We start from the raw sequence: 21,897 nt of genomic DNA, 5'->3' as shown, positions 1-21,897 counted from the left end.
CTCCACGCCCCCTTGGTGGCCCGCGTGGGAGGGAGGCCAGCAGTCGGTAGGTAAGCCTTGACCCAATATTGGGCTGTAGCGCTATAGGGTTTAATACATAAAGAAATATTCACGCTTTCAACCTGGCTTCTTAAACCAATCGTTAGCCATACCCGGTTTTAAACAAAGTTTGTTTAAATTTAAAAATAATGAAGTGGTAGTGTTTCAGTACGGGTTGTATCGTCTTCACCAAAACTATTCATGCAACATTTTATTTATTACTGCAATTTACAGTGTGAAAACAATCATGACTAAATTACATTATTCATAATTTATATTTTTGCTACGAGGTTTAAATGTATTAACACATTTACAACTGAAGAAGCATTGCAATTGGACTCACTGTTACATGTTGTTATTCATAGATCAAGAAATCATTATCTTACAAAATTCGCATTTGAGTAACGTTTACAAACTTATCTAAAGTTGACGAGCTGTATCTTTGTGGGTGATCTTGAATACTTCGCCCTAAGAGAGAGAGAGATAGAGATATGTAAATTTCCGTAGTTGCTATACCTACTCCCATTCGGGTGGTCAACTGCAAGTACAGAAAGCGAGGAGAATGACGTGCAGTGGCTAAGGTAGTCTGTAGCTCCTTTCCTTTGCTACTGCGCAGCCGCGTTTGGTCAGGATTCACCCGCAACGATACACCTCGTCAACTCAACAAATTATTTCACTTATATATTGTAATTTTAGAAAATTCTAAATTCAATGAACAACATATTCAACATAGGGGGAAGTAGTTGAACATGAAAGAGAGGTGACAACAAGAAAGAGAAAAACCCTTATCTTCGTCACCACGAAATGCACAAACACAAACAACTAATTCTGGAAACACGAACATTTCACATTTCCGATTGACAAACAATAGAAACTAAAACGGTTTACTTTATCTGGAACACTTTCAGCAACACTTTTACAAACATTGTTTGTAGAATTCATTAGAAAATTCACCATGCTATTCGCAATTTACTAAAATAAGCAAATGTCTTGTTGATCGTGATAAATTACTCTATTGAAGCATTTTTAAACTCATAAGAACCTTCCCAAAAGATTTGCAGACAATTAATCCAATAAACACCATTATTCATACATACATACATACATACATACATACATAATACTGATGGCTTCCTACACGATCATGGAACGTTCAAACAATAGTCTTCCTGTATCAAGTTATGCGCTTGTGAGAGATTTATAACCTGTAAGTAACAAAACAGCAAATTTAGTGACTTATAAACTTGTATTGTTTTTAGTGTTCAATAATTATGCAGTACCAAACGTATAATTACGATGTACAGAGCTACCTACATTTCGCAAATAAAGTATTCCGAAATTTTTGGCAAAATTCTTGTGTAGTAGAAAAATTCATCAGAATGTGTGTGTGTATGTAGTGTGTGTGTTAAAGACTATTAATAAGGAAAAATACATTGGTGTATAAAAGTAGCATTCATGAATAAAAATTTGTGAGAATAAGAAAAATAAATATTAAAGGTAGGGTAAGTTTTCCTATAATTGACACTGCCCAGTTTTTTAGCACGTTGAGGAATATTTGTAGAAATTAAGATCTGTGTGAAACTGGCAACATTGGTCTTGTTCCCGCCTTGTTGCCCTGTCTTATTTTGATGACATTTGCAAGCGTCGTCTATTTCGTTTGTTATTCCTTGTGGAAATATCGCGTATATCTAGAAGACTTTTGTGATTTTCAAGATTTCTGCTCAATTCTAAGCAGGTAGGTTAAGGATTATGTTTTCATGTTTCTTTTGTTATTTATTGTTGTAATGAAATTATTGCACATCATTCTTGTTTAACGGTTAGCTAGACCTTAAAGAAAGTGCACTGACGTCCCATTGCCAATAAATTATTTAATCGCTGCACGCTTTCAGGGGTGCCATTAATTAGTATTGCTAATGTGCATGATGCCCATTTACTTGGCACAAGAGCCACTAACTCGCAATTTGGAAGAAATAGACCTAGCCTAGTTTTTCATGTTTTTAATACTACCACGGTGCTATTTAAAACATAAGAATGACGATGCGAGCATTTTGACTTTGATTGCCTTGTTTTATGCTAACCAGTAGTTGCCACCAGTGCCAAGGTTATTAGAAGTATAGGTTGGGCCAATCCGTTGTTTACTCGTGATGACGAAACGACGGTAAGAAGTGAATTTATCCATGAAATGAATTCCAAATCTATGCGCTAGTGTTGCACTATGCAGATAGGAAACCATGCCAGAAACTGGACACACGAAATCGAGTACACAAATGAGCATTTCCATCCATTTACATTTTGTGGCTTCAGACAAATTGAAAATAAATATCGATGGCTACTTATTGTTATGCGGGACAGAATATTATTGATCGGAACGGTAATTGTTTTTAAATTCAGACATTCGGGACGGGAAATTTCCGAAATTGCCCGAGGCTCTGGAAATCTCAAATTCTACACGTCATTTTCACCTTAAGTGATTGTCTTTGCATATCTGGAATGAAAACTAAAAATTTCCCATAAGTTCCAGACACTTGCAATGTAGAAAACGTCAAGAATTAATATCGTTTTAAAATGACCATTTGGTATTTCTCGACTGCTCGGGATCCAGAAAAGTAGGGAAGTCATTTGCTGAAGTCGGGATCGGGACGGAATTTTTCTTTCCGATCCCGGTCCCGACTTTTCGAGATACCGCACACCACTTGTTATTATTATATATTTTAGTTCAGCACAAGATACATCTTCCAAGTACGTTGAACATAATATGCTGTGCATACCAGAAAAGAAAAGTTCAAATGAGCATTTATGTACGCTATATTTACAACTAGGCTATGCACGTGTATTGTTTCCTCTGTACACAACATGTTTGTGCATGTTTATATATTAACAAATGATGATACTTGCATTCTACTTATGTTTCTGACAAACTGTTAATTGTTATAAAATGTAAAATATATTCACATTCTCATCCTCTAATCATATATATTTATGCCGTGCAAATAAGCAATAAATTTGATATTTCATAACTTGAACATTTGAAGCAATGATAGTATCATTCATTTGCATGTCAGAAGTTAAGTTTAAGATGATACAAGGTATATATATTTAAACTCATCCTCATACCTATGTGGGAATTATGTAGAAATTAATGAAAATGAATAGTAGTATTAATCGTGACAACAGATAGCGCGAATAATTAGCGATATGAAGTCTCGCAGCAGCGGCCCTTAACAATCATATGAAATATGAATTGGAGAAAGGTGGATGAATTGTGCGCTCCTAAGGATAATTACTCATAGTCGGGCATGTAATGGAGTTAAACGAATTGTAAAGAGTAAAGACACATAAATTTTGATTGGAATACTTTCAATCCGTCAATACTTTGTTCTTCAGGGCAGAAATATAGTTTCTTGAAACATTAATTTAAAACAAAATTAAAGGCGTACAGCCAACTACAAAGATTAATTCATTGAGTTCCATTCACTTGATCATACAAGTATAAGTTTCACTATGATATGAGATATGTCAATAATATTAATGTCTAATTTTGAATACAAGGAAATTAACCTATAGTCTAGTTTTATCTATTAAGTTAGTAAAAGCAATAATACTTTAAGAAAGTTAAAAAGTAATGTAGTGTATTTTGTAATAATAATAAAAAGTTTTAAAGTTAATGTCCATTAATGGAAAATATGACACAAATAATCTTCTATATAACAAATGTTACATTAGCAAGCTCCTTAGTGTGGTTCTAAATTTAGATGTATTTTTATTCTTGAAGAGATAGATAATAGTAGGCAAATTGTCCATCGCTATTTTCATTTTTTTTCTACATCCTGTGTTGTTTTAAATAATGGAAAGCAGATGTTGTCCTCTGCTTATTTCAATTTGTGATCACCAGATTGGGGAAAACAGACTGGAAGAAAATGTTGATGGACAATTCGCCTACCATTTCTTTTGCCATTGGTATACAATTCTCTATCGTTTTTCTCTACATATTCACATAAAGCAATAAAAATACAAACTGCTAATTTTTCATTCTATTTTGGTTATTTATTCAACTGTACGTGTTTGCATTTATATTTGATAAATTTACTTTGCTCTTCCGGCCATTGAAGTCAATTGAGATGATGAAGAAGTGATAAAATAGATGAATGACCAATCACAGTTCCCCTCACTTATAAGAGCGACCATAAGAAAAATAACCTTCGTCGAAAAGCCCGCGCACCTTCCTCCTCTTCAGTTCAACTCGGGCTATAAGAGAGCTGCTCCACTCTCCCCTCCCCTCCACACTGGAGTACAGTGCACAGGAGTCGGGAGTCTGCACAGGTTTCTTTGCTTGTGGCTCCACTAACTATAATAGTAATATAAAAATGTACACTCACCTCACTTAGTTATCCGGCAGTTTGTTTCTTTATACATCATATTTGGAGAAGATACAATTCAATCTATAGGTGTACACTGTATATAACACACCTTATTACTGACTTCCTTGACCCTGGATGTACAGGGACAAGGAAAACAAAGAAAAGAGCATAATTTTCTCTTCGGAGAAGATGTTGAACCTAAACAAAAAATAACACAAATATTGAACTCGACAATGTAAATTGATGAGATTTAGTAAATCATTTGATGAAGTGAACTAATTCTGAGTGGACTAATCGCAAAGGACATAAGCAGCTCAGATCCTATTACTTCTTCATGGTATGTGACGTAAAGTTCACGCCCAACCGTTTGACGGCGTTAGTGGCTATTGTGTCTCCTTTTCCACAGCCTGTAGTACACATCCTCATCTAGACATTGTTCTTGTTCTGTTGTTTAATATCTGCATACTGCACCACTGTCGTTCTGTCATTTCACGTGACTTCACATTGAAGTGATGCATTCACTTGGCCGGTTACACGTCATCGCACGCAAAAACTTCAACCGTTACCATGGTTTTGGGCCAGGGCTGACCAGTGCCAAGTACCAGCATTCAGACTGACAACTATTGGTACAGACTTTCGGTGCACTTAGGTATTTAAACCATTTCACTGATTTACTTTTATGAGTTCTTTCATAATTTTCACTAGACATATTCCTATTTGAATTGTTTTATAACTACAATATAGTCCTAGCTACTACGTAGCCTACAATAACTGTGAATGTTAGAGGCTTAGCACATTGTAAATATGGAGTGCCAATAACTGGGCACAAATGTGACAACAACTGGTCAGTGTATGGCAGGTTCTGAATAAGAAATTAAATAATTAAATAACTGCTTTCTGTTTTTACTATGTCTCAATCGATTTCAATTCAGAACAGGTGTAAAAATTCACAAAATACTTAACCCAAAAAATGTACTGATACAATATATATGTAATTCATATTTTTCCTACTAGTTCCTCTTAAAGTGCCAATAACTGGTATGCTTACCCTATGAGAGAAAAGTTCATGATGTCACAACGAGCACAAACATGAATATGATACTTTTTAAGAAATATTCAAAATTGTAACGAGGAATATGAAAACTTGTTCCTTTGGCAGACAATATTGACAATATTTCATTACTAAAATCAAGAGTTTCTCTTTTCTCTCTCTCTCTCTGTCTGTTCCTCACATTCTCCACCTCTCTCCGTCTCTCACCGACCTCCGTGGTGGAGTGGCTATCACAGAGCGCTACGACGCCAGGGATCCTGGTTTCGAATCTAGTCTGTAACGAACCTGAGAGTTTAAGGTTTTATATTTGTAAGACGTTAAGATTTTTAAAATGTTTGTTACTTCAAATAATGTGCAAATTGTCACAGACAATTATAGTTAGATTGATACAGTTGTGGTTGGAACTTGTATAGATGTTTATAAATACATCATAATCTGTTCGTGTTGACGTCACTTTCTCATCTCAGCAGAGGAAGTGAACCCACCTGAATGTTTCTCACCTGACGACAGACTGAGTTTGGAAAACAAGAACTTGGAAACGAATTGAAGTATAGATTTTGGTTTTTCGAGTTTTCTTCTTGCCGATAAGTTGAAAGTAAACAATTAATTATGTAATTTGACTTTCGTTATATGTGAGTGAATTACCCAACGTTAGTACTGAATGTTCTAGTGTTTTATTGGTAAGTGATTAGGAAATATAAGCGATTATAAAACTGCGTTTAACTTTGAAGAGAATGTTGTGTTTCTTTCTACCCAGCAAGACCTGATGAGTGATAAAAGCGTCTCATGTTCCCGACAAAAGTAGCAGCGAACTAACTTTGGAACGACTGGTGTCCAACTGGAGGACGTTGCAAGTCCTTTGCGTGGGTGTTCCTTACGAGTGTCCCTTCATTTATTTCATCATATCATCACTCATCCTCATCTTCGCGATTAGACTAAATTAACAGAAAAGCGAAGTAAAATAAGTCAAATCTCTCAATCAATCTCTGACTTTATTTCTGTCTCTGTGTGATAGGAAAGTAATGTATTTTTCCCTTTTGTAATATTGCAATTATTTTAATTAATACAGGCATTAATTTTCCACTTTTTTATCATTACTTTCTAACGCCGATTTGTTCCAAGATTTCCAATGTGAAAAAATAACAATGTGTACTTTTACATAAGAAAATGTACTTGTAGGATAAGAAAATCTGTTACCAGAAATATCAACATGCTGCTACTTCATTTTAGTTCTTACGATCGTCACCGGAGGGCAGCACTAGTTGCAACGCAAGGATGAACGAACAGTGTCTTCGAGAAATGTGACGAAAGTGAAATGCACCCGCAGCATGTGGTTGTTGAGGAGTAACATATTGAATTTCTCTTAATTTTCTTACCTTACTGTAAATTCAGTGTGTGTGTGTGTGTGTGAAACGAACATTCAAGGCATAAAATATTCCCTGTATTAGTAATCCAGATATAGTCCAAGAGGTAAGTTTTTACTTGTTTGATCTGGCTTGTATTTTGAGGAAGAATGGACTCTTCTGTTGATATTTTACACTTAGAGAGACGTAATGTATTTTCATCCACTAGACTTTTTTCAAATGCATTGCTAGTTTTGCTTATTCAGTAGATATGTCTGTCGATTTCGATATTTCCGCACTGAGGAGGAATTAATAGAGACAAATTGCATCTCTATTACAAAACCAATCAGAAATTTTAAAAGAACTTGGGTAAATTTGGACTTTGCAGAATAAAAATACCCCTTGTAAAATTACAAAAGCCATAATAACCCGTGGCGACGATTAGGAGGGGTTGGCGTGGGTGGAAGTTGCTCCCACTACCCCTGCACTTCGCATCTAATTTCCTTTGGGTGCATTTATACATCATTCCAGCTAGAATTTAAAATTGGTGGAGCCAAACCGTAGTGTATAAACTAAATACAGGTAAACTTATTATACGTTTTTCTGTGGTAAAAATTCTTGCATTCGTCGGTAACAGATAAGCTTGTACATTTTTTCGGGCTTAGCCTATAGTGTTAATAAAAGCGAGTTTTAAGTATAATTAATTTATGAAATTGTTGTTTTAAGTTAACTTTATGCACAGATAGGTTAATTGAGACTAGAACTACAGTTTAAAGTGGAATCCGAACCACTATATACAGTGGCGGAGATTAGGGAGGCGAGGGGGTAGTTGCCCCCCACACTTTTTGCCACTTTTGCTCCGGCACTATACTTATGTACAGTGTCTCTCAAAAGTTTTAGGACAACGACATTTTAAACTAGGCAACCCAATTTACACAAGACGTTGGTGGGTTGCGTGTAGAGTTAGGCTCAATTTCAGGGTTTCCACATGCACAATAGATATTTGTGAAATACGCGAAAGAAATGAAAATGAGTATTATTGTATAAAATTATTAAAAATATCAATATTATATCGCAAATGACGAAATTCTTTCTAAAAGAAAGAAACTAGGTTTTCTAGTATTTCATCGCTGATGAGCCTAAGGAAAGGATAAGAGGTTAGAGGAAACGAAAGGTGACAAAGTAGAGGAGAAAGAGAAAGCGAAAGGAGAAGAGGAAAAGTAGAGGAGAGAATAAAGATAGGATAGACGAGGAGAATAGAAGTAGTGAGAAGAGATGAGGAAAATGGAGCAAAGAAGAGAGGAGTAAACCGAGAGGAGGGAAGGAGACGAGAAGAGGGGAGTGGAGAGTAGAGTAAAAGAGAGTAAAAGGGAAGAATGAAAAGAAGAGGAGAAGTGTGCAGTGGAGTCGGAATTCTAAGACAGGAAAGGAGATAAGAGGAGTGGAGAAGAGTGGGATGGAGACAAGATGCGAGAAAAATAGAGAAGGTGATATGAGATAAAAGCAGAGGAGAAGGAGAGGAGAGAAGAATAAGAAGGATAAGAGAAAATAGAAGAGAATGGAAACGAGAGGAGAGAAGAGGAATTTGGAGAAAATATCGTCTTGGCGTCAAGAATTGATGCATTGATCAAATTATCGACATGAAACAATCAATAACGTTTTGAAATATATTGGAGAATGTATTAGATCGGTGTCATATGCCTTTTGGCTGAGTTCAGAGCAAGATGAAATCTTTCACGTAAGATCATGGCTTTTACCTGTGATTATACCACAAAAAACATGAATGTAATTTTTATACTTATAAGAATTATCCAATTTTTCTCGACTTCCCGGTTCGTTGAAATGAAGAGGTTGTAATTTAATATTTCCCCTCCCCCCATCGTTATTTCCAAACTGAATCATTCCGTTTCACACAGCGTGGACAATGAACACAATGGTATATGTCTAAAACTTACGGAAATTTTCTCCAACCGGAGGGATTTGAACCTACGACCATCAGGTTGACAATCCTTAACCATAACCACTACCCCACAAGCTTTCGCTCCCAAAAACAGGTAGAAGGAGCTGACCAATGTGAAATGTAGATGCAACTCTCCTCCTACATGTAATGTGCAAAGAATACTGTTTGTAACAAAGAAAACGAAGGTAGAACGAATAGGCGAAAATATTTAACGGAGAATTGCACATGTTGAAAACTTTTCATTCGATATTCGCGGAGGTATCCTTGCATTAATCTCGAATGGGAAAAGGGGTAAAATTAGTATATCCCGAATTGCCACAAATATGAAGAGTTATTTCATTAATATTTGTCAATGTCTTTAAAGCAGTAAAGAATTATCGTTAGAGTATCATAACTCATGATCTTATACATGAAAATATCCCTTTGAACGTCTGTCAATTTAATTCTTATTTTTTTATAAATTCCAGATGCAGAAAAATGTAGCCACTTTACACTGCTATTAAAAATAATGTTACCATGTTCTTGTTTAATAGAAGGGGAAATATGTTTTCTTTTTAAAAAAGGAAGAACACCTAGTACGGAGGATCGAACCTGGGACCGTAATCAATGCTTTCAAGAACTCTAACCAATACACTACGCCCTTCGTTTCTCTTGGAGCAACAATTCTTAATCATTGTCTCGCCTCAATATTGTAAACGTTATCCTGCAAAAGAAAAAATATAAATATGCTGACCAAGGCAGTAATTTATAACTTTTGTACTTGATACAGGGTCTGATGAAGACCTTGCTAGAAGGTTGAAACGTTACGTTTAGTTTATGTTTTTAATAAAATAAATTACTGCCTTTGTCAGCATATTTATATTTCTTGCAAAAGAAAAGTTCAATACTCTGATATAGCTCTGTGCTTCTAGAATTGCTTTATACACATGCATTTGAAATTTAACTCTGAATTTCTTTCTGCGTATTAGTATATCTAAGCTTGTGAATAATTTATTTGTAATTTTATAACGGTTACATGAACATCTACAAAATAATTCCTTATAACTTGGAATCTAGTAAACAGATACTTTCAAGTCTTCAATTGAATTTTAGACTCCTAGATTTTTGCAAGGGAATTATATGTGATCCGTTTCCAGTCATTCATTGCTGAAGCAAACGTTTTAAAACTCCGTGGAATTTTCATTCTGAGATAAGTTTCTTTACTTGCTACATGTATGCGAACTACACTCTGTCCCACTTATCTCTAGAGGAGGTGAACTGAAACAAGTATCTGAGCTGCGATGAACACGTGAGAGGAACGGGATTGCGTGGAGGGAGGAAAGCCACTGCAGTTACCAGCCTTCCCAGCAGCGTGCACTGTTTCGCTCTGTCCACTCGATCCCCCTTTACCCCCTTCTCCCCTTCTCTTCTGCTATGCGTGGCTTTGCTCCAGAGATGCTAGGACAGGACACAATTAATTGTTTTCGCAAAAAGTATCTCTGTGTGCCACACATTTCATTCTTACTCACATAGAAAAAAATGTCAATTTGCATTCAGGGGTAGTTTCACAGTTACAAACTATTTTGTCCTGGATGAGAAGTTTAGTGTAAAGAGGCATTTTATTCATAATTTTGAAATTGAGGTCTAAGGTAGAAATCCTCATCTTTAGGGCTTGAACTCGTAATCTAAGAGGGGTGTAAGGGGTGCTCCTTCCACCTAGTGCACCCAATGGTCAACCTCACTTCCACGTAGTACACCATGGACTGCAGACTAACGAGGCTCTGGCGACTGGCACCATGGCCAGTATAATTCTGTGTCGTCCTGTGTTTTGTCCTTATTTGTGCTGAGTGCTCCTTTACAGCCTCAGCTTTTAACGAAAGTCAGAATATTTTATGATTTTAGTTATGCAACGTTAGAGTTATTATGTGTAACGATAAGGGGATGGACCCCGTATAATGTGACGGGTGCAAAATAGCCTTAGTGATGACGCACCCAAAATTTAAATTCAAATTCAAATTCAAATTCGTAATGTAAGAGGTTTGAAGATCCGTCTTCTTCTTTGTGCGTGACCTTCTTTATTTTTTTCTATTCATTATTCATCCTCATTGTCGCGATTAGCCAAAAGTTAAATAAGAAAAGTCCTCCTAATTGACTGTGCGGTCTAAGGCGCTGTGCTTTGGACTCCGACTGCGGAAAGTCATGGGTTCGAGTCCGCCTGTGTTCAGTCTTTGGGTTCTCGGCCTGGGTATAGGACCGGTAGCAACCCACCATCGTGAGGAAATTGGGGAGCTACGAGTGAGTAGCGTAACCCGGTCTAGGAAATCTCCGATAACGGCTGAGGTTCGACGTGCTGATCCCACGTCACCCCATTACCGGTTGATGAACTCCACATCTCTAGGTAGGATTGTGGGAGGGAGACTGGCAGTTGGGAGATAGGTCAAGGCACTTCGAACACTGTCGAGCATGGGTCATTATTATTATTATTATTAAATAAGAAAAAAACAAGGGAATAAAGAAAAAAAAATTAAAAATTTATCTCTAACAAAGCAACCATTCAGTTTTATTTTGTTTTTCATGGTTCTGTTGCCACTACTACACTGTAATCCCAATATGTAAGTAGTGTAAGTTGATTGTTTCTACGTCGTACTTTGTAGGTATCCTCTTTTATCCTCTTTTTTTATCAATTGAATATCAGTTTTTGACATATTTTGACAATTTTCTGTCGATGTTTTAGCGTTTAGCGATGTTTTAGTACAATTTTCAATTTTTCCCACCTCGTACTTGTAGGTATATCACGTAAGATCGTGATATAACTTAACCTATCCTTTTTTCTTACGATATTTTTTACGATCTTCAGTGATATAACATAACCTATTATTTTTTTTATTTGCGATCTTTTACGCACCAAACTAACTTACATTGGACTCCGTTTGTTTTAATATTTCAGTATTTTAAAGTTTTTTCACATATTTTATATAACCTAAAAAATGTGTTGATTTTTTTTAGTATGTGGCAATTTTTTTTTTACGAATTTTTTAAAACTGTTCCGTCACCCTCTCGTTCTTCACGTCGTACGCGAAGGACTTCTCTGAGTAGTGGGGTTTACGGGGGGGACAGCGCCGGAAAGTATGAACCCCCTCTCAAGCAGATTTGCTATACTTAAAACTAGGTTAACATGAGCATATGAGCTTTTTGCTCAAGTGTGAAACCCCCGTATAATCTAAGATTTTTGTGAAAAAGCCCTCATGGATTCCATGAGAAAGTATGACCCCCTCAGATTGATGAGGCTACGCTTATAAAAGGCATTTTTGTGAGATTGTTGTCCATAAATTGCTCAATATGCCCCCTCTTTTGGCCACACTTAAAACTAGGCCAAGACACACACACATACACACATATTTACTTCTGGTTTAAGTTCAATTGGATACCAGCTTCAATTTGTTTATCTAATATTAAAACAATGTAATTCTTCTAGAATTGCTCTGTGACTCTCTCATTTCTTACATCATAAACATATGATTTTTCCCCTATAAGAATAACACTACATATAGTGTCATCAGGGAGTGTATCGTGGAATTCACAGATAATTTTAATATTTGTCCTGTCATTAACCACAACTTGTTTCCTTTTTGAAGTGTTAATTACAAACATGGGTCTCTGTGTCTTGAATTCATCTGGTGTGTAATACATATCAGTATTGCCAGTAGTGACACGCTTGAAAGCCGAAAATGCCTCATATAATTTGAGAAAATCATCCTTGGACATGTCTAAATTGTAATTTTCTCTAGGAAATACCTCATTTCTGCCATTTTTAAGATATATGTTCTTGATGTTGCAGTTATCAAATTTACTCGAATTTTTTTCCTGATTGTTGTGTCTCCCAGTCTGAAACAGTACCACCACAAAATCAGGCATGTCATATTGTATACTGGAGAATGAATTTGTGGCATCAAATTCATAATAAGTACCAGCGGCAGGCTTCTGTACACATTGATATGTGTAAAATTGCAGAGGAATCTGGGGATTTTTTAGGATATCAGCTTTGTATTTAAGAGCGTAACTGGCCTCATATTCAACAACCGGGATTCTTAACTCCATAGTCTGAATAATGCACTTGCCTGCATCTGGTAAGGTATTAGGCAGAGCTTCTCCTGTAGGGTTTAATGTGCTGTACCTCATCAAAGCATTATTATCATTTGCAGCTCTTCTAAATGTAATTCTTAAACCGCCCTTCCACATAATTTCTTTGTAATCCGAGAAGAATCCTGGCAACAGGCGCATCGGGAACAGCACTGTGTGGCTCTTGGTTAATATCTTATCACCAGCCTCAAATCCCCCGATTTTGTAGTAAGAAGCCTCGGTCTTGGATAATTTTAATGTAGCCAAAGCCGTGGAGGTAATGCCGGGATAATCTACTCTGTTTATAACAACACCATGCTTTCTGATCTCAATTTCAGAGAACAGATGCGGTACAAAATTATCTACCAATCTTATATTTGAATTTGCCGGATAATCTGTTCCATCGAGCTTTACAACATCAAATTTGATGTATAGATCTGCTCTGTGGGGGTGTATAAAGCCGTCCCCTACATCAAGATCGACCTCAATTTCTGTGTTGGGTTGATTTAAATTTGCAAATGTCCTCCTGTTTGGAGGGAATGATTGTAGCTCATAACTCTCGATATTTTCCATTGTATGTATTTTTATTTAAATGTTAATCTCTATGATAGCAGTTGTTGTGGCTCCAGCAAAATCAACTAATTCTTCTTTTTCATTAGTGACCATCAATTCAATATTATCTATTCTATTGTGGCACACAGGAAAATATAATGTTGGGGATGGATTGTAGATGATTGGCTCCATGAATTCGGAATTAGGTTTGAATGTTGCAATGATGCCAGTTTGTTTGTGAGTGCCTATGCCATTTGATTTGGTGATCATACCCTCAGCCACATTACAGTGAATATTCAGAGTCTCTATGGCCAAGAATTTAGGTATATTCATAGCAGTGTGTTTGATGCCTGCTTCAAGTTTTGTGTTGTTCTCAAAGCCTAACAGCTCTCCTATAGTACCCAGATCCACTGTTTCTGTAGCAGATACAATCTCTACTCTGTGAGTGACAGAATTTTGAGTCAGAACTATACCTCTGGGTAATTGAGCATTTAGAGTGGACAGATTATATTGCCCTGGAGTGATGACAATTTTTTGATCCCCTACTGCAATTTTGTTGTTGTGGTGTGTAATATTAGGGATCAAGTACATGCCATAAAATGCTCTGAGAGCTATTGTTTTGGGATACACTATGTCATCGTGCAATTTGAGTTTCAATATTGAATTTTGGCTGGTGAGATGGAATACCCCCATGATGTTTTAAATACCACAAGGCTTTTTGAAAATTTTCAATTGATGGTTTATTTATTTGAGACATATATCTAAGAACAGATAAACACAAATGTCCGCAATTAACATCTTTGAAATTTTGAACACGGGCATTATTGTAATAAAGATTAGCTGATTTTAGATATTGTACTAAATTTTCAGGTGGAACACCTCCAAATGAATCAAACACAAATGCCTCATTGTTTAAATATTTAAGATAACAGATCCAGTGAGTGCCCTGATTTTTGTACTCATCCAAATTAACAATGCCACACTCTTTGCTGAGTGGTTGTTCTGGTAAAGAATCAGACATGTACACACCTCTAAAATGTTTGATGCCCAGTGGCTTGATTAAAGCTTCAATATCTTGGTTTGTAAGCGGCTCTTGTTTTTTTTAAACTTATTCATGGCTCTCTTAACACCTTTGCCTTTTTTCTCCATGGCCAGGTTATGGCGCCTCTGCTCATCTAATTCTGCCCTATTTTTCTTGGCATCTATTACTGTTTTTGCTATGGCAGCTGATCCCCCAGCCAAGCTCCCAACTGCCCCGAGAGCAGCTAAGATGGCAGGGATAGTAAATATGAAACCCCCAGTATGTGATTTTTTTCTTGATTGCTGTAATTTTTTTAATTGGGGGGTGCTAAGCAACAATTTCATACCATGCCCCTTTGCAAGACAAGAGCTTTTTTTCTTGCGCTGTTTTTTGGTCAAGAGACTGTCAATAGTTTTAAGAGATTTGAGACCTGCATAAGGTATTTGATACATAACACCCTTGGCCTTCATTGTAGGTTTATTATATACATATTCACAACCCCCACCCCAGTTTTTGTTTGGTGCTCATAGCTATGGTGGTTCCCAATGCTGATATTCTCTCACTCAAAGAAGCATCTTTGCTTACAAATCTACCAAATGCAGCCTCTTCTAATTTCTTGTCTGCAACATGTCTCTTGTCAAGATCAGAATGTGTGTTGTATGCAATATCATGGTCTCTACAAGCAGCATCTAGGGGATTTACACCAGGATCACCTCTGTTTAATCTATGCTCCAATTTTGTGCCTGGACCACAATACTGATAGCCTGGAATATGTAGTTCAAATGGCAGCTTGTTTATAATGTCATTAACCAACCCCCGACCCTCAGAAATATTCCAAAATTTGGGTGGTAGAGTATTAATAATTTTTATGAGATATCCAATCCCCTTAGGGTCATTCACTATAAAATTAGACAATTTTGTGCTTATCATGTCCATAATTCCAACCTTTTCATTGTAAAAATTGTGGTTCCCAGCATTTTCCTCCCCAGCTATCACCAATAACCTATCTACAAGTTTCCTGACATCATCAACCCACACAAATTCTTTAGGCAGGGTGTTGTATTGTTTGATTCCACTGCCAGTCTTGATCTGTGACCATATGGGCTTGATTAAATTATTGTATTTTGCCCCACTGCTAGACTTGACTCTTTTTTGTGTGGGATCATTGTTCTGGTATAGAGCATCTGATTTTATTAATATTTCTTTGTAGTGCTCATAATCTTGATCTGTATAGCTGCCAGGCCTTTTCCTAGTTATCAGTTCCCACAATCCAGGTGTGCCGGGGTACTTAACAAAACCACCTTTTTCTCCGAGACGAGATTCTGAATATACAATTATATCATCTCCCATAAATGTTACCCTGAAATTGCCAATTCTATGAATGATGCTCCCATCAAGCTCTGTGTCAGCATATAAGCCAAACACCTCATCTTTGTTGTCTTTAGGTGTGGTTAAATATTTTTGAGCAAGAAGACCCAGTTCAATAGGATCCTGAGTAGCTTCAATTCTTCTAGGAGCAACAGGACTAGGTGTATGAATACTGGAAAGTGGGGTGAATGGATAATCTAATATGTTCCTTGCAGCTACAGGTACAAGCTCTGTGATCAAATCTTGATTTTGCTCTGTAACAGTTTTGATATTCTTACCTAAATTATTAATAGCATCAATTACAGGCTGTTCTGTTTGTTTGTGTTTTTCATAAATTCCTCGGTTCTCTGATTTCCATCCCTTAAATCTTTTTACAAGATAATCTCTTAACTTAAGATCATCAATGATTGGTCGTTTCATGGTTATTTATATATGTTTCAACGTCTAGAAAATCGTTGATTTTATTTCTGTATTTGCCGTTACTGGGTGTTCTTGTCATATCAATTGTGACAAACCCATAACTGTTTTGATTCCAGCACCTACTGCAAAATTTAGAAAAGTCATTGTAGCTCAAGTCCCCACCTACATATTCATCATGTATGTGTTTGAGGTTGGTATGATCTTGATGAAACACACATATAAAATTGCTGTTGTCTCGGATCAGCTGCTTGGGAATTTTAGAAAAAGTCTGTGCCAGGTAGAAGCAATCAATGTTTTTGTGTCGGCCCTGTGTAAAGAAATTTCTAACCTTGTTTTGATTGTCCAGTATAACGTCATCAAACACAACAACAGAATTATCGAGACATTCATCAAGTGGCTTAACATCTGGTTCAAAAGTGGCAATATCCAATCCATCATATAGCTTCATCAGCTGCTGATATTTTAATTGTTCCAAGCTCTTAGAAAAAACATACAAGTGCCTGTTTTTCCAGTCTAGCCAGTTGGGTGCCAATAAAAAATTATCAACCATTAGTGTAGTTTTACCACAAGCAGATGGCCCAACAATAAGACATCTAATATTATCAGGCAGCAAGTTGCCATTTCTCTTATTCTGCTGTTCAGGCTCTGGCAGCCTTTTTATAACATCCCAGGTGCTCATATTATCACTTTGTCTGCATCGATCCAGCTGTTTTCCGGATGACCCAGCCATTTGACAAGTAACTTGTTGCCTTTTCTGCGGATGATTTTTTCTATGAGATATGTGTCAGGCTGTTTAGTTTTGCTGAGCTCTTGTTCATAGAATCTGCCTTTGAGAATTTCTCCTCGATGATCTTTTATTATATATGTGTTAAGGGTCCCAGGTTTAACTTGAACTACTGTAAATAATTCAGTACTCCAGTTTCTTGTAAAGCCTCTTTTGAATAAGTGCTTATATTTGCTGATTCTTACTTGATCACCCACCCTGTATTTGGCCCTTCTTGTTGTTGGCTGGTATCTAGGATAATAAACAGTCCTGATCAATTTTTGCTCATCAGATGGAGTTACCTCAGAGGGCTTCATGTTGATTGTGGAATGGACAGAGTTGTTATATTTATGTAGAAGTTCTGGAAGAATATTAAGCCATTTATAATTACCTTGAAGTGTAAATTGTTTATACATAAGATTTTTTAAGGTTCTGTTGAATCTCTCTACAATTGAGGCCTTGAGATCACTGTAACTCGAGTAATGTTTTATTGCCTGGCTTTTAATAAATTGTTGGAACACTGAATTATAAAATTCTTTGCCATTATCTGTTTGCAAATAGCGCGGGGATCTTCCTGAATGATTGATGATTGTCCTGAGGGCTTCTGTAACACATTTTCCAGTCTTGGATTTGAGTGGCACAGCCCAGGCAAATTTTGAAAATGTGTCTATTACAGTGAGTAGATACTTGTAGCCCTTGTTGATTTTGTCTAAGTTTTTCAACTGTCCACTTGACAACTCAATCAAGTCGCTCTGCCATAAATCATCTATGCCCTTTGTGACTACTGGCAGTCTCTTAAAATTATGTCTGGCCTGTCTGTGTAGTTCATCAACTATAATTTCTCTAGACATAATATGAAAACAAGAATATTGCAACTATGGGGTGTTCAGCAGCTGATACTGCAGGATTTTCTAAATATAATTTGTCTCCTATTTGTATTTTAAATTCCAGAGAGCCATCATCTTCAGCATAGGCTGTTTCTAATGTATTGGGGTCTGTAAAATCCTCTAACTCTACACTGGTGATTTTTGGTTTGTTGTCAGCATTTGTTATTGATAAGGTAGGGTAGTGGTGTGCCTGTGGCTGATGCCAATATTTGATCTTGATTGGTCTCAATGTGCCCCCAACAAAAAACTGGTAATAAAATTGTGCAGGGGACAGCATATATATTTTGCCACCTGGTGTAAATGGAGAATCATATTCTTTGTTGGGGATGCTGTACAATTCAAGAATTACTGTATGTTTTGGATTCTCGATTATGCCTGTTATTTCTTTTTCTGCTGTAAGCAATCTGCTTGTTACAGATTCAAGGTGCTCGTTGATGGTCCTAACAACATCATCGTGGCCTGGCTTGATTTTTATGTCCACAACGAGTTTCTTGTATTGTTGCACAATCTCTTGTAGCTGGGTGGCAAAAACAGACAGAGCATTTGCTTGATTGGATTCCATGGTCCCTAGCTGTTGCTTGATATTAGCTACAATTTGTTGCAAATTTTCAACAACTGCCAATTTTGAATTTTGAGCAGTAAGATCATGGACCTGTCTTCTGATATCCTCAAACAGGGCATGCAGTTCATTAATATGTTGATTGGTTGGTAGAGTGGCCACTGTCTGAGTGAGTTGTTTGATCTCTGCTTGGATATTCTTGATATCTTCTGATTTCAATATGCGATTCACTGCTCTCTTAATATTTTTAAGTTCCTGTGATGTAGGAAGATTTGATACTGTATTTTGCAAAGATTCAAGTGCCAATTTCACATTGTTTAATTCAGAAGCATCAGCCACATTTTGCATAGCATTTTGGAGCAGGGCTATATCTGCCTGAGAGGGTGTGGATTGTTGTAAAATTTCAAGTTTTGTTTGGATATCATCAATCAAATGATGAAAATGAGATAGCTCAGATTCAGTGTTGAGGTTTTCAAGCTTTGTGATTTGTTGCTGGACACTGACAAGTGTATCTACAATCCCAGGCAGGCGAGTTTCTTGTACATTTGCCAAATCACTTTGCACTGCTGCTATGGTACCTTCAAGATGGGTTATGGTACTTTGAATTTTTCCAAAATCTTCATATGTTTCGAGTTGCAGCTTAATATTTGCTACACTCCGAGTTATTGCACTCAAAGCATCAGAAGATGGCAAATTGTTCATAAAATTTTCAAGTGTCTCAATTTTTTCTTTAACCTCGGCTATGGCATTGTTCAGAGGATCCAGATTAGGTATCTGGAGTGACTGAATCTGTTCTTTTAGAGTGGAAATGACTAGATCAAAATCTTCCTGTGATTTTATGCTTTTGACAATTGTTTGGAGCTGTGTCTGGACATTATTTATCTGCTCTTCCAATTGTTGTTTCAATTGCTCGGAGTTGTTAGCCTGGGTCTTAAATTTGGCTTGAAGAGCTGCTACAGCCTCTTCCAAACTTTGAAAATTATCTAATGTTGCCAGATCAGTATATTTCTGAAGCAGCACTTTGAGTTCAGAATCAATTTTAAGAAGAGGGTCCATGCATTGTGATTGCAGATTTGTAATTTCTAATTGAAGACTGGCATTGAGTGTGGTTTGTAAAGCTTGTAAATCACTTCTTAATTTCTTGACTCTGACATCAAGCATAAGAATCTCATCACTGTGATCTTCATGCCTTGTATGGCCAAATATATCATTAGGCATTTTGTTTTAGTGGTTATTTATTATAGAGTATCTGATTCTTAATTCTATAAAAAAGGGTATAAGCTTGTCATAAGATCCAGGGACCTCAATATATAAGCAGTCACCAGCAGAAACAGTATAAACAGTGCCAGAAACCATGTTTGAGTGCTTAATTCTATAAATATTTCTCCCTATTGAAATCTTGACTTCACCCTCAGGGGTTGTAATAAATTGCAATTGCCCACCTACAGGTAATTGGTAATGATTTAAATTATTGTTAAATATGTACAATGTTTTGCCTGTTTCATCATCATTATCTGTAAGTATGCTGTTCAGATGAATAATTAACAAGCCACTCAGTTTAGACATTACAGATTGTAAATCAGGAGAGGGTTGTGGTGTGGGCAGCTCCATAATAGCCTGTTTCTTGAACCCAAATAAGTTCATAGGCATGTTTATTTATTTCAAATCATGCTCTGTAATTGGGCATTGAATCCCATTTTTCAAATCACAATGCCCCCAAGGTAAAGTATGTATGCCACATGATAAAATGCATCTCTTGTCATCATGTGGGTCCAGGGCCACTTTTCTTACAATATTGCTAGTCAGCAAGTGATTCTCACTCTGAATTCTATTTTCTGATGTTCTGATTGAATTCTGTGATTTGATGCAATTTTTATAATCTTCAAATACAAGCTCTTTTTCAACAGTTACTCTGCCAATGCCCTTGGCCTTTTTGACAACAGCACTACATGTTTTAAAACTGTACATCTTGGCACTTAACCCAGCAAATTCCACAATAACATCACCAAGTGTCTCATCTTTTAACTTGCCAGGCACCTTTTTGTTGTGGGGTTGAACTATTGTATGTTCACTGGTATCAAAGTATTGAAACAATTCAGGCTGTGACATATCTTGATAAACATCTTCTGTTTGAATATCAAGAATAAAACTATCCGTGTCCATGTACAATAATTTTACACGATCACCATAAAAAGGTTTCAGCACCTCATAATACAATGTTAACATATGTAATTTGGACAATTCCAATATCACAGCCCCTACATAAATAGGTTTATCAAACTTGATTTTTGTTTTCTTCATGTTGAAAAGTGCCATGTGCTCATCATAAATTCTTCTATAATTAAAATTCGGCTTTGCCACTAATTTTTTGCTCAGGCTGGGGTCAGTATTTATTTTAACATTGTTATGTTTTCTGACATTTTCAATTGTTTTGCCAAACACTGAATTGATTATCAATTTAAACAAGGCCTTATCAAATTGGCTCTTTGCAGATGTTCGAAGCTCTGTATTTGTATCAATGTATGGTTTCAACCATCTTGAGTGCCTGAACCTCAAAACTTTTCTAACTTTGGTCACTTGGACACCATGTTTTATCAGGAACTGGAGGTTTTTGTAATATATGACATATCCTTGTTTTGGCTCCAGGGTCATCATGAGCTTCTTCTGTTTAGAGCCAGGTGAGCACTTAACCTCAGGAATTGGGGACAGATCAGAAAATTTATTGTGCAAATAATCTGGAATTGTCAGATCAACCTCTAAGATGAGACCATAGTCACTGTCATCAAAATTCTTAAGATCCTCAATATTGAAATCTTCAACCCACTCAAGCCCTGCATATGGCAGTTTTTGCATCATGGCATGACCATAGAGGCTGTTTGCATCTACATACAGTATAAAATTTGATGGCCGTGCTGGATCATAATCAGGCATATATTTGTTATTTGCTCTGGCATATCTCTGGGAACATTGCACCATCCCTCCTCTTATACCCTTCTCCATAAACAGATACGTATCTTGATCCTTGATCAGATCCAATGGCTTTTTGGTGTTCAAAAGCATTGCGGCCCATGCTAGGCCCGGGGCACTGTAAAAATACACTGGGTCCAGTCTATAATTTTGCATGGAAGATTTTCTGAATGCCTGCAATATATCAGCTAAGAGGGTTACATCAAGTTTTAAATATGCCATGTGATAATCACCAAATGTCTGGCAATTTAAATTGTTCCACATCAACTGAGCATGGTGATAATCTTCATCAGTGATTCCAGATCCTCTGATTTTGCTGTAAAATGCTTCTTGTGGTGGCAGGGAACACTCATCAAATTTAGAAAAATCTGTGACATAGTCATATGGATATACACCCTTCCGCCTAATTAATTTCAGGTCCTGATTTGGAAACATAGCACGTGTGATTTTCAAGTCATCATCAGATAATTGAGAGGCCAGTGTAGCCAGGCTAGCAGGTAAAAATCTGTAA

At 36.6% G+C, this 21,897-nt stretch overlaps 1 protein-coding gene across 1 annotated transcript in view; it reads right to left on the bottom strand.

The window, feature by feature from the left end:
• Positions 1-268: 268 nt before the first annotated feature.
• LOC146004058 (uncharacterized) overlaps positions 269-21,897 on the bottom strand; it is an 82,314-nt gene continuing 60,685 nt past the window's right edge. The window contains exon 3 of the mRNA XM_083142671.1: positions 269-1,244. The gene's annotated coding sequence lies outside the window, so the exon portion shown is untranslated. The remainder of the gene's footprint in view (positions 1,245-21,897) is intronic.

This window comes from Lepisma saccharinum, chromosome 21 (assembly GCF_977018435.1).
Source record: "Lepisma saccharinum chromosome 21, izLepSacc3.1, whole genome shotgun sequence".
Lineage (NCBI taxonomy): Eukaryota > Metazoa > Arthropoda > Insecta > Zygentoma > Lepismatidae > Lepisma > Lepisma saccharinum.
This window is presented reverse-complemented; position numbering and strand designations above follow the sequence as displayed.